The sequence below is a fragment of the Etheostoma spectabile genome, chromosome 18 (assembly GCF_008692095.1).
Source record: "Etheostoma spectabile isolate EspeVRDwgs_2016 chromosome 18, UIUC_Espe_1.0, whole genome shotgun sequence".
Classification (NCBI taxonomy): Eukaryota; Metazoa; Chordata; class Actinopteri; order Perciformes; family Percidae; genus Etheostoma; species Etheostoma spectabile.
This window is the reverse complement of record NC_045750.1, coordinates 15,836,166-15,848,070: the sequence shown is the minus strand read 5'-3', so window position 1 is coordinate 15,848,070 and position 11,905 is coordinate 15,836,166. Positions and strand designations below refer to the sequence as shown.

The window sequence follows — 11,905 nt, the reverse complement described above, 5'->3', positions numbered from 1 at the left end:
TAAATGAAAGTCATAATATTTTAAGACACTACTGCAGAGAAATAAGAAATAAAAGACTATAAAAATAATTTCTCTATCAACACATTTGTCATTCCCCGCCAAAGATCTCCCCAAAGCCTCTCTATCCGCTGGTTATGGGGAGGCAGACAGAGGTGGATTACAGACACATCCCAGCACAGGGATTGGCTGAAACCACAAGGGCAACGCTTTATAGGTGGTGACGCCCCTGCTGCTCAGGGGGGCACTGACTACTTCCTGGTGCAATTCCAATATTGGAGGCTATTAAAAGTAAGACTTTTTGGAGGGTGTTTCCATAACTAACTAACAAAGCACACATTTTCTGTCAACAAATCTTAACATAATGCATCTCTTCATTAAGTGAAACCAACTTCAAACGTGCATTCCGACTTTTTTTTTGTATATTTCATAGTAACACTACAATATGAAACACGACATTGTTACTATTAGTGCATCAGCAGTAAAATGTACTTAATCATCCAGGCACTTCTATTGTGAAGAATGGGCCCTCTCAGTTTTAAATATCAATGTGATACATGCAAAGGATCTAATTTGAATAATTTCAGAGGCTGTTTAAATATTGACATGTATCATAATTTAACTTTTATCATACAGCTAAAGGTAGTATTGCAAAAATCTGTAACTCCAGCTGACAGGTAAATGGAGTAAAGTACATAAAAAAACTGGAAAACATCACCTAAGTGTTTTGATTGTCAACATGCTGCATTTGCTTATATTATGCACCTTATTTTGGAACCAGCCGGGTCTCAAACATACATAAAAATGACTCAATTAAGTTTTAATTTTTAAACTCCAAAATTTCAGGTGTTGTGGAAAATGTAAGCTACTAATGTTTCTTCTAAGAATCCAAACACTTGCACTTAAACTGCAACATAAATGTGTGTCTCTCGTCCTCACCTGAGACGGAGGTAGCAGGTAAGTTCTGGGACCATAGTGTCCGCCTGTGTCTTGCGTCCAGTCTGACTACCGGCCATATGCTGGAGATAATGTAAAACACACACACACTGGAAAATTGGATTACCCAAGAGGTCAATAGATTTTTCTACTCCTCCATCTGCCCCTCTACACTTCTGTCCCCCGTCACTTTACCCCCCACTACTACTCGGTCTGCCCAATCTCTATAAACCTTTCACTTCCCTCCTACTCTTACCCGTCGTTGCACTGTGCCAAATAGTCTGCTCACGCAACAGCAGCATGTGGTGCATTGATGAGGGCAGTTAATAAGGGCAGTGAAAAAATAGCTTCATCAGGCTGTCAAAAAGGCAACAGGTTGTGGCTACTAATGGTGCTCTGGAAAACTCCCAATGAAGACATGGGCCGGGCCCCAATTTAAGAACATCTTCAAGCAGGTTCATACTGACACCTTTTTAGATTATAATGGTCAAATGCCATACATATTAGTCGTATTTTTAAGTATTTTTTGCCAAGCTTGTCTAATATTTTTGACTCAAGTGTTACACATTTTTAAATATCATTTTATTGAATGAGCAGGTTGCTGTTCTGGAGGCAGAGATTGATCAAGTCTGCCCCTGGTGTTTTTTACTACATACGACTAGTAGCCCTTGAATCAAAATGCAACTGATCCAGGTAGTGGTCACACTTTGCTCTGTTGTTCTAGTTTTTGCCATGCTGCAAGCCCAATCTCACAAGCAGCACAAAAAGAAGTGAGTAATAAGGCCGCATGATAAACGTATAAAGAAATTATCACGAAAAACATGCATTTCCAATTGTTCTAAAAAAAAAAAAAACAAGATAGCTTAGCCGTGAAAAACCTTATTTATTTTTATCATTATCACCAAAGTGATCAAACCCATGCAAATATTTAATACCCCAGCAAATGTTTTACCAGCCTTTAGGTACTCAGGTGAAAGCAACTTATACATATCCTCACCAAAAAACAAAATGTGGAGCTACATTAATAACAAACGGAATCTGAAGAATTCTACAGAACTATTTTAAAAGAAATCAACATTGCATTGTACAACAATATTCCTTTTCCACAACATATGCAAAAACACAAAAAAGTTGCTGAGTGCTGTGCAGTGCAGTGAAATGGGCTGTGATCTGGAGGTTGGTTCTTTACACTATCATCTGCAACCACAAACATTTTGTCATAAGATCAGTCTCTCTGAAAAGCTAAACATGATACGTGTTTACGCCCACGGTAAATTAAGTCAAGTTAACCGGGCAGTAAAATGTAAGCACCGTTATTGTCTTCATAAAACAAATGTAATGTTGGCACGAAAAAACTATTGGTCTAATGATATTTCACCTAGGGCTGGGCACTATATCGACATAAAAGGCTAGATATTGTCTTAAATCTTGGATGTTGTAATATCCTTATAGACACAACTGTTATCTTTTCCTGGTTTAAAGGCTGCATTACAGTAGAGCGATGACTATTATTAGATATACTACTATTAGATGTTAGTTGCCTTTACCAAATACTGGTGTTTATTTATAAAACAAATCTCATGTGTTGCAATTTTTTTGTAAAAGCACCAGTGTCAACCCTACAATATTCAATATTCCCTGTGCAATTAAGTAATTAATAATTACTCAAATACAACAGTGGGGCTCGAAAGTCTGGGCACCCCAGGAAAAAAAATTGTTATTAATAAAGAAGCCAAGAAAAGATGTCCCAAAAAGTTAGATTTTATTTCAATTATTTACCCTTTCAAAATAACAGAAACAAAAAAATGGCATCTGCAAAAGTTTGGGCACCCTGCAGAGTTTATAGCATGACCGGTCCTTTGGAAAGCTAAGACCTGACAGTGTCATGGATGTTCTCAATCATTGTCTGGAAGACCAGGTGATGTCATTCTTAAGTTTTAAATGCCCAGACTCATCTGACCTTGCCCCAACAATCCACCATGGGTTCTTCTAAGAAAGTGAAACTGAAATAGCTGACGTCTCACAAAGCAGGAGAAGGCTACAAGAAGATAGCAAAGCGTTTTCAGATGCAATATCCTCTGTTCGGAATGTAATTAAGAAATGGTCGTCATAGGAACAGTGGAAGTTAAGCAAGATCTGGAAGACCAGGAAAATATCAGACAGAAAAGCTCGCAGGATTGTGAGAAAAGCAGTCCAAACCCACGTTTTACTGCACAATCCCATCCAGACAGACCTGGAGACAGGAGTTGTGCTACCCCATTCCACTATAAAGAGATACTAGCACAGATATGGTCTTCATGGAAGAGTCATCAGAAGAAAACCTCATCTACTCCTCACCACATAAATCAGCGTTGAAGTTTGCAAATGAACATCTAGACAAGCCTGATGCATTGTGGAAACAAGGTCTGTGGACCGATGAGGTTAAAAAGAACTTTTTGGCCGGAATGAGCTAGGTACATTTGGAGAAGAAAGGGCACAGAATTTAATGAAAAGAACCTCTGACCAACTGTTGAGCAGGGGGGGATTAATCATGCTTTGGGGTTGTATTGCAGCCAGTGGCACAGGAATATTTCCGAGTAGAAGGAAAATGGATTCAATAAATTTTAGAAATTTGGATGCTAACTTGGTGCCATCTGTGAAAAAGCTGAAGTAAAGGAGGGTGGCTTCTACAAATGGATAATGATCCTAAACACCTAAAATCCCGGTGGTTACATCAAGAGGCGTAAATTGAAGGTTTTGCCATGGCCTTCACAATCTCCTGACCTCAACATAATTGAAAATCTATGGATAGACCTTAAAAGAGCAGTGCGTGACAGACAGCCCAAAACCTCAAAGAACTGGAAGACTCTTTTGAAGGAAGAATGGGCGAAGACACTCAAACAAAAGAATTAAAGACTCTTGGCTGGTACAAGAAGCGTTTCAAGCTGTGAACTTACCAAAGGGAGCAGTACAAGGTATTAACTCTACAGGGTGCCCAAACTTTAGCGACGCCATTCATTGTTTTGTTATTTGAAAGTGTAAATGATGGAAATAAATCTAACTTTTAGTGACATATATACAAATGTCTAATCTGTCATTTGATGCCTGTGAGATTTTTCCATCTTTCTTGGCTTCTTTATGCACATTAGTACAAATTCTTACCAGGGGTGCCCAAACTTTCGAGCCCCACTGGTACCTGGACACTAACGGCTCTAACTGATCATTTATGCTAAAGGTCTTTTCATAGCTAAGGTTTTATTGTTATTTTTATATGTTTCTTCTCTATACTGTATTTTTCTACCTTTTTTGTAAGCTGTTAAATGCTGCTGAAAAATTCAATTCCTTGCGGGAGTCAAAGAGAGTCAATGTCAATATCAACATTGAGGTATTTGGTTCAAAATATTGTGATATTTGATGTGCCCTTTGCTAAGAATCATGGGAGCTGTAGTGTGAAAGCAGGCAAAAGTAATTGTTGTGACTAGGTTAACTAGGTGTTGAGTTCATGAAAAGCACTATATAAAATTAAATTTATTATTATTATGACGACCTCTAACCAGTCCCTCCAAGATTTTGCAGCCTTGAGATTGTTGTGGCCCAAAATGCCTATAATTTTTGTATAGTTCTATAAAAATAAAAAGGAAACTTGTTCTGAGGGAATAAAAACTACTATAGGCTGAGTTTTCCTAGGACCTCAAGATGCTGCAAATGTTGGTATACTATAAAAATGGCCGGTGGATTAAAGACAAAATTTAACATGTCTGTGGTTGTTGATCTTGAGTGTTAGATCTTTAGATTTCAGTGGCTTCAGAGTGAAAAAAAAAGCGTTACAGCGTACATGACATTAAAACGTAGACAGGTTGGCGGATGGTCGACAGGTTTTGTCTTTCGCTGTACGTTTTGTTGGTAAATGTGAGATGTTTAAGACACACACGTCTCGTTAAACAAGGAAATGAATATGGCCACGTACGTGTAAAGTCAACCCGTTCTTACGCCCGCTTGGTATTGGCTCTCAGAGTCACATACTGTACAAAGTCTGACAAGTGGGACTGCTGAGATTGGTTTAAGTTGCAAAAAACTCTTATTTTTGGTCAATTTGCAAGTTGCACCAAAGTCACGGTGATTGGTTGAATTTGCGTAAATTGGTGCAATTGCGACATGCGAGATCCTGGAGGGACTGCCTAGCAGATACAGGATTTCTTACCTTCTTCATCATCTTTACTTGCCCCTTAAGTCTCTGAACATCTTGGAGTACAAGTCTCTGTTTGTCCAAGCTGTCTTTATAGCATCTGAAACATGGAATCAAGTCAAGGGTAGCATCGTCATTTTAACATTACTACAACTGAGCCGTACCGCCTTGACAACACAATTCATTCTAATTCATTCATTCTTCTGAATGGGTCAACAACAGTATCTTACATTGCCACTTTCCTAGTAGGTTGTAATGTCACAGTCAAAGGGCTTCTTTGCTTGAGCAGTATGAGGCAACCCGGCGCTCTCGTACTCATGCAGCTCCAGATATGCCTGACAGAGATGACATCAGTCTGAATAATGGAATTGTATCTAGAGAGTATGCAATTAACAACGAAGGTGGGGGACAGGCTGCACATGGATCCCTAGTGGCATCTGTGGCTCACACGTGTTTAAAGTAAAAAAAACTGTTTACAAAAAATTACTAGTTCTTCATGCAACATTAAACAATATATGATACAATTCTCCAGGGATTGAACATCTATTGCGTCTGTTCTGCCTGTGCCGTCACCATCCCTACCATCCTTATTTTTAACCTTCCTAGTGACTTCAAAACATTAATATCAAGCACAAGACCTCCAAAAGCCTGTGAGGCTTTTTATCTGATGATTTGGGACACAAAACGAAAAGCGCCATCTGACCTGCCCGCAGCGGAAAAGAGCCTTTGTGTTGGCAGAGTCTATCTCCAAGGCTTTGTTGCCATATTTCAGGGCTTTGTGAGGGCAGTCCCAGACGGAGCTCCGTGAGAGAAAGTTTAGATAGAGAGGAAGCAGTGCTGTCTTGATCCCCTCCACCTCTGCACCGCTCTGTGTTTCCCTGTTCCCCAGCAGCTTTGTTGCCTGGGGGCCAAGCACAGAACCCATTACAAAATACATTTTTCATTTTTACTATTACAGTAAAATGAAGGCAACAAATACCTGTAACTAGGACGTTGTTCTTTATGCACTTTTCATGATCTACCTGTTTATAGCGATCTTTGGCGTTGTCATAACGGCTCTGCTTGAAACAACGGTTGCAAAGCTGCGTAGTGTGTTGACAACTTCGAAGAGCGGGACAGAGGAACGTGTGTTCTGTCCTCCTGAAGACAGATAAGAGAAGGTAACAAGCAATGGAAAGGACATTTTTCTACCTCATTCTGTCTTATTTTGGCTATAAAAAAATATAATTGAAAAAAAAAAGCAATAGAGGCCATAATGCAAAGTTTCAAGGTGCATAATCATAGGAAGACTGCACTGTGCATAGTCTATTCGACGACGATTCATGTAGGGGATTGGTCCGGAAAATCCTCCAGATGTCCTCATTTTTGGCCGGTGCCCCTCACCTTCCGCTTTCTTTGGTTGGCATTCTAACCTCTGGTCGATTTCGAGGACTATGGTTAACTGCTCCTCAGATCTCTGCAGGGTAAATCCAGACAGCTAGCTAGGCTATCTGTCCAATCTGAGTTTTCTGTTGCACGACTAAACAACGTTCCTTCATGAGGCTATTTTGCAGAGGCACCGTTGTGAAAATTGTGATTGGTTTAAAGAAATGCCAATAAACCAGAGCAAATTCTCCTCCCATACCTAGTGCTGTGTGGACTAGCCAGACTAGCATGTACGTAAGTGCACTAATGTGAATTTATGCATTTAAGTGGATGAAATAAGTGGATGAAACTATAATTCAATCTCCTTTAATTAGATGCCATTATCATGCATTTGCTGTCAAGTGAAGAACAATGTCTTATGTCATTTCTGACCTGTCAGTATTCTCAGACTGTGACACACAACAGGACACCTGAAGCCTTCACCGGACTCATTGCGATGAAGTCGTCCACTTGTCCCGAGTCGAGGAAATCGAGGATCTGCACCTCATACAGAACCACTGCAGCAGCGGGAATTAACGGAGGAACCCATGTCCCCATATGCATACTGGGGCTGTAAGAGGAAACGGGAGAACTCTCCTTTCTTCATGGTCAACAACCAAGCTCTAGTCCAGCCAGCGTCACATCTGTTTGCATGATCATTTCAAAACTGTGATTTTTGTTTTGTTTTTTTAAACAAAAGAGAAAACTTCATTGAATATGCACTAAGAGTCATGACCTCTCCCTAACTTCATCATTTGGGGTACTTGCGTGTGTTGTGGTGTTTCAAAAGGCAGGTCAGAAATTCCAGGAACAGTAAGGACTATGGAAGAAGGAGAATGAGGATTAGTTACTGCAGGACAACATCTTTTGGCAACTATGCAGGTTTTTTTAAGAATTACACTTGTAAATACTCAATACTGAAGCATTTTGGGGCACAGATGGACCCTCTCCGGGTTGGACCACCTTTCAGGATCCTTCATCTCCCAAGACATCATTCATCTGCTGGCGAAGCTGATCAAATGGACTCTAAGTGGCAAGAAGTTAGACTTCATTCTACTGAACGGCTTTGAAATAAATAAAAAAATCGACAGTAGTTCGAGAAATCTGATGAGGAAACTGCTATGATGCAATATAAGAAGGCAACCAGCATTGTATTCTTTTGTCAGCTCTGACTTTTGCTTTAGTTGGCAATTTGTTTTGTTGTGCTGCTGTGCAACATGGAATATTAGGTTAAAAAATTATTTTTATTTTCAAATGTCTGGGTAACCCTGATAACAGTGTTATCTTTAAATGATTTCAACTTTCGAATCATTTAAGATCGAGGAGATAATGTTTATGAACGCTAGTCACACTGAATTAATCTATTTAATGTTATAATACAATATAATAATAGCTACATGCTTAGCTTAAACTGCTATGATCACACTTTAGCCTCAATTTGCGTTAATAAATGGTGACAATGTGTCACATTTCCTAAAGATCTATAATATATATTTTTTAAACTTTAGAAAAGACCAATGCTGAATAACGTAACAAATGACCGCAACTGAACTACGTTTGCAGATCTGCAATATTGTGAATTTAAAAGGATTTTCTGTGCTTCAACATAAACGTCACCACTTAGCAAGCTAGTCAGTCAACAGTCTTGCAGCTAACGTTAGCTAGCACTTAGTTAGCTAACGCTAGCTAATTAGCTAGCCATGCTAACCTTTCAACGCGTAACTTACCGGAGTGCTCCGCCCCAGTCGCTCTTCAGCGCCTAGTAACCTCGGATACGTGGAGACTAGCCCGTTTCCTGACATGTAGGTGGTAGGTAAGTTAACGCGACCGTTAAGCAGTGCTTTTAACTGTCGCTAACAAGTGGCTTAATTAAGAGTAAAAGTATTTCTTACTTGTTTAGGCGCTCAGGTTTGGGTCACTCAATAAAGCAATAGGCGCTGCCGCAGAAGGCGGGGTTAGGCTTAACAAATCCGACTCAACTGTTGGTTGCACGAAACGAGGACAAGGGATTAAGCCGGGATATTCAAATTATCCTGGATGAATTTAGCTTGGACTCGGTTGCACGAAACCAGATTGAATGAAGCCCAGCCAAGTAACCATGGAGATTATTTCTTTGCGGCTGCTTGGTCCAGAGCAGGCTAACAGCCAGGCTAAAATTAATCCTGCAGTCTCAGTGTCAAATCAGCTGCCGTTTGATCCGAAATAAACGTGTTTAACAGTTATTCCGTTGCTTATGCATGGGTTCTGCTTCATTTTTATTAAATGCATTAGCCTACTTGTCACTATTGTAGTCGCGAGTTTGATTTAAACACATACCACAGTTGTTTAGATGGTTAGGAATGGTTGCAGTTGCACCCAGATGCGGAGTGGGACTTCCGGTGGGACGGTAGTGTGTCGAGGCTGTCTGGCCTGGCGCGCCGGTGGCCGCTGGCCGGTAGCGCGGCCGGTGGCCGTGCCCGGTGGCCGCTGGCCGGTAGCTGCGGCGGTGGGCGCTGCCGGTGGCCGGTGCCTACCGGCAGACTGCGAGCGCGTCAGTGTCCACTCTCTCTGTAAAAGTAGAGATGAGCAGCGCAGCGGCCATGGTCTCCGCTTCAGGTTTATACAGGACGCGCTCGGAGATAAGTGTGAGGATATTAATGTAGCGATATTCCCAATGATATTAACTGTGCCTACTGGTCAGAGACCAATAATTTGCTTCATTTTCTTGTCGCTTGTCTTCTCTAATAAAGGACAGTTTGTGTTATAACATAAATCCTAATAAGTAGGCCTAATGTTTTTTATTATAGCTTACTTTGGTTTTAAAACCTTCTCAATTAGTCTCACATCCTGGACATAACGTGCCTATATCAGAAGTATGTAGTGTATTTTCATTCATCACACAGGAACACCACAACGGTTCTTAATCTTTTTATTTGGTGCGGTCACTTGTAGAAGATAAACCATGAATATGTTTTCCATATGCTCACAGCGTGCATTGAAGTCACTTACTTCTTTTTCTAGTTGTTGTCTCTTTTCTGATTGTTCTGTATGAACATTATTGTACAAAGAATTAGATATAGCTATAGAGATGTGTGCATGTGGTTGAAAACAAGTTCTCGCGTTGTGAATAAGGGTTTGAAATTAAGCCTAAAGTCCGTAGGGTCCATTCCCGAGGACATTAGTTCCCTCTGCTCACTTTTAAGGCAAAGGCTAAATAATACTAATTTATTTATAGAGCGCTTTACATGGTATGCTAGTCAAAGACACTTTACAGTAAAACCAGCACATTTATCACATAAAAAATAGAAACATGAAACTAGCAATTTAAAGCAATTAAAACACAGTGTAGCCTACAACTTTGTAAAAATGTGGAGTGGACTAGAGCCTAAGTAGATATTTTTACATCCATACCATTCAGTCGGTTCGCATGTTGGCTTTTTTCTCTCCGTTTGAGCCAAATTTTCCCTTTTTACATATCTCCCTCTTACTTTCCAGATAGCAGCTGCGCTCATTGTTGGTGAAACATTCGGCGCATGCGTCTTCTCAATCTACATCAGTCAATCTGTGATCGATACCGGGTCTATCTGAGAAAGCCGTGAACGTGCACTTATCCTGGCTGTCTACAACCTGGCTTGACATAGCTTCACCTGTTCATCCTGGCTCGGCAACCGATTAAGCCGCGATGAGCAGACCACACTAAGTCAAGCTGCGCTTTTTCACCCCCAGAGATATGTTCATGACAAATTTTTATTTGTACCATTAATAAGCAAAGCCAGTGCATAAAGATGTCTGTGGTGTTACAAAAATGTGTTTCTGAATAATAAAACAATCTCCTAAAAAAGAAGCAGTAGTAATGTCAAACTTAAAATCATCATCCTTCAAGTGGTTTTTTTTTTATTTTTTATTTACTTAGCGAAAATATAAATACAGAGTGAACCTTTCAAACTTAAAAAAAAAAAAAAAAAAAAGAAGAGCATTAAGGACCTTAAATGTCACATTTGAGTTGTGACATTAGATATTAGGCTAATGCTGCCATGCTAATCCTGCACACATTGCCGGAGGACCAAGCAAGCGGGCCCACAGCGGGTTTACATGCAGCCTGTCCAGTAGCAGCCAACAGTGAGTTATTTATAAACTATGAGAACGGGGCTGCAAATCAGGAAGCAAGGCCTTGAGTTTTGCAGTGTGTTTAGCTATTGCATAAATATAAACACATTTTAAAAACTGAAAAGGTTCAAAACAATCTTAATGTTTTAAAGTAACTGAAACTTTCAGATTTATTGTATTGAGGTAAAAAGTACAATATTTTCTCTGAATGTAGGGTAGCAGTAGACTTGAACATAAAATTATGGTTCAAAATGTCAATTACACTTTGGAGTGTATCTATGGCTAGACTACCAATAGGTCCTGCCAGAAATCCACATCCTGGAGTTGTTGCATCTGTTCATGGTCTGGACTGAATTGGTTAGCAGGAACTGCTATAACTACGTGCCAGTTCAGAGCAGGAATTGCAGCAGGTAACCTTGTTGAGCAGTGTCGGATCCAAAAATCTCTGCCATGGCTGTGAGTGGTTGCGTTTGCCTTTGAAGACATCCTCGGATAAATATCTGATATGGTGTATGGTGGCAACAGTGCGTCAAGCCACGGTGTTCCATTGTTGCCTGAAAGATCCAGGTCCCGGTTAATCCGTGGCAGGTAAACATAGTGCAAGCGAAGTGCAGCTCTTTGTACAGTTAATCATTCCTTCACTTTCAGGAAGGAGAAAAGCTGGTGGTACACATGTCAGGTTCATAACACTTTAACTTACTAAATAAACACGATCAAGCAAGAAACGAGACGCAGACGGCAAATGTGTAGTTAAAAGACAATTGCAAGAGGGGAGAATCAGAATAGCCACCTATCTGCAGCATGACCTTTCGAGAACTCCGGGGATTTCTCTGCAGTTCCCTTGCTTTATTGAAACATAGTTTTTGATACAATGATGACATCTTGGTTATCTGGTTTATGCCTACGCTAAGAGAACAACGTGTACTTTAAAGGACCTTGAATCTAAGACACTGGTTATCTCTGTAACAGCAGCGACTAAAGAAAACACAGACACAGCTTGAAAGAAACGCAGTATTGTTAAATGTGCATATGAGATTATAAAATATAGTAAGCATATAGGTTCATATGAAAATCAAGATATGAATATATAATAATCATGAAAGCTATAAATGAAAGTCATAATATTTTAAGACACTACTGCAGAGAAATAAGAAATAAAAGACTATAAAATAATTTCTCTATCAACACACTTTGTCATTCCCGCCAAAGATTCTCCCAAAGCCTCTCTATCCGCTGGTTATGGACACTTCTTCCCCGTATGGCACGTCCCTTTCTGATCACGGTAATGTTCATGATATGAGCAAACACTGTTGTTTT

General features: G+C 40.0%; 2 pseudogenes; both read right to left on the bottom strand.

Annotated features, from left to right (window-relative positions):
* The window catches only part of LOC116706695 (inactive peptidyl-prolyl cis-trans isomerase FKBP6-like), an 11,666-nt pseudogene extending 6,541 nt beyond the window's left edge, over nucleotides 1-5,125 (bottom strand).
* LOC116705906 (inactive peptidyl-prolyl cis-trans isomerase FKBP6-like) lies at nucleotides 2,066-8,304 on the bottom strand (annotated as a pseudogene).
* Nucleotides 8,305-11,905: the final 3,601 nt, after the last annotated feature.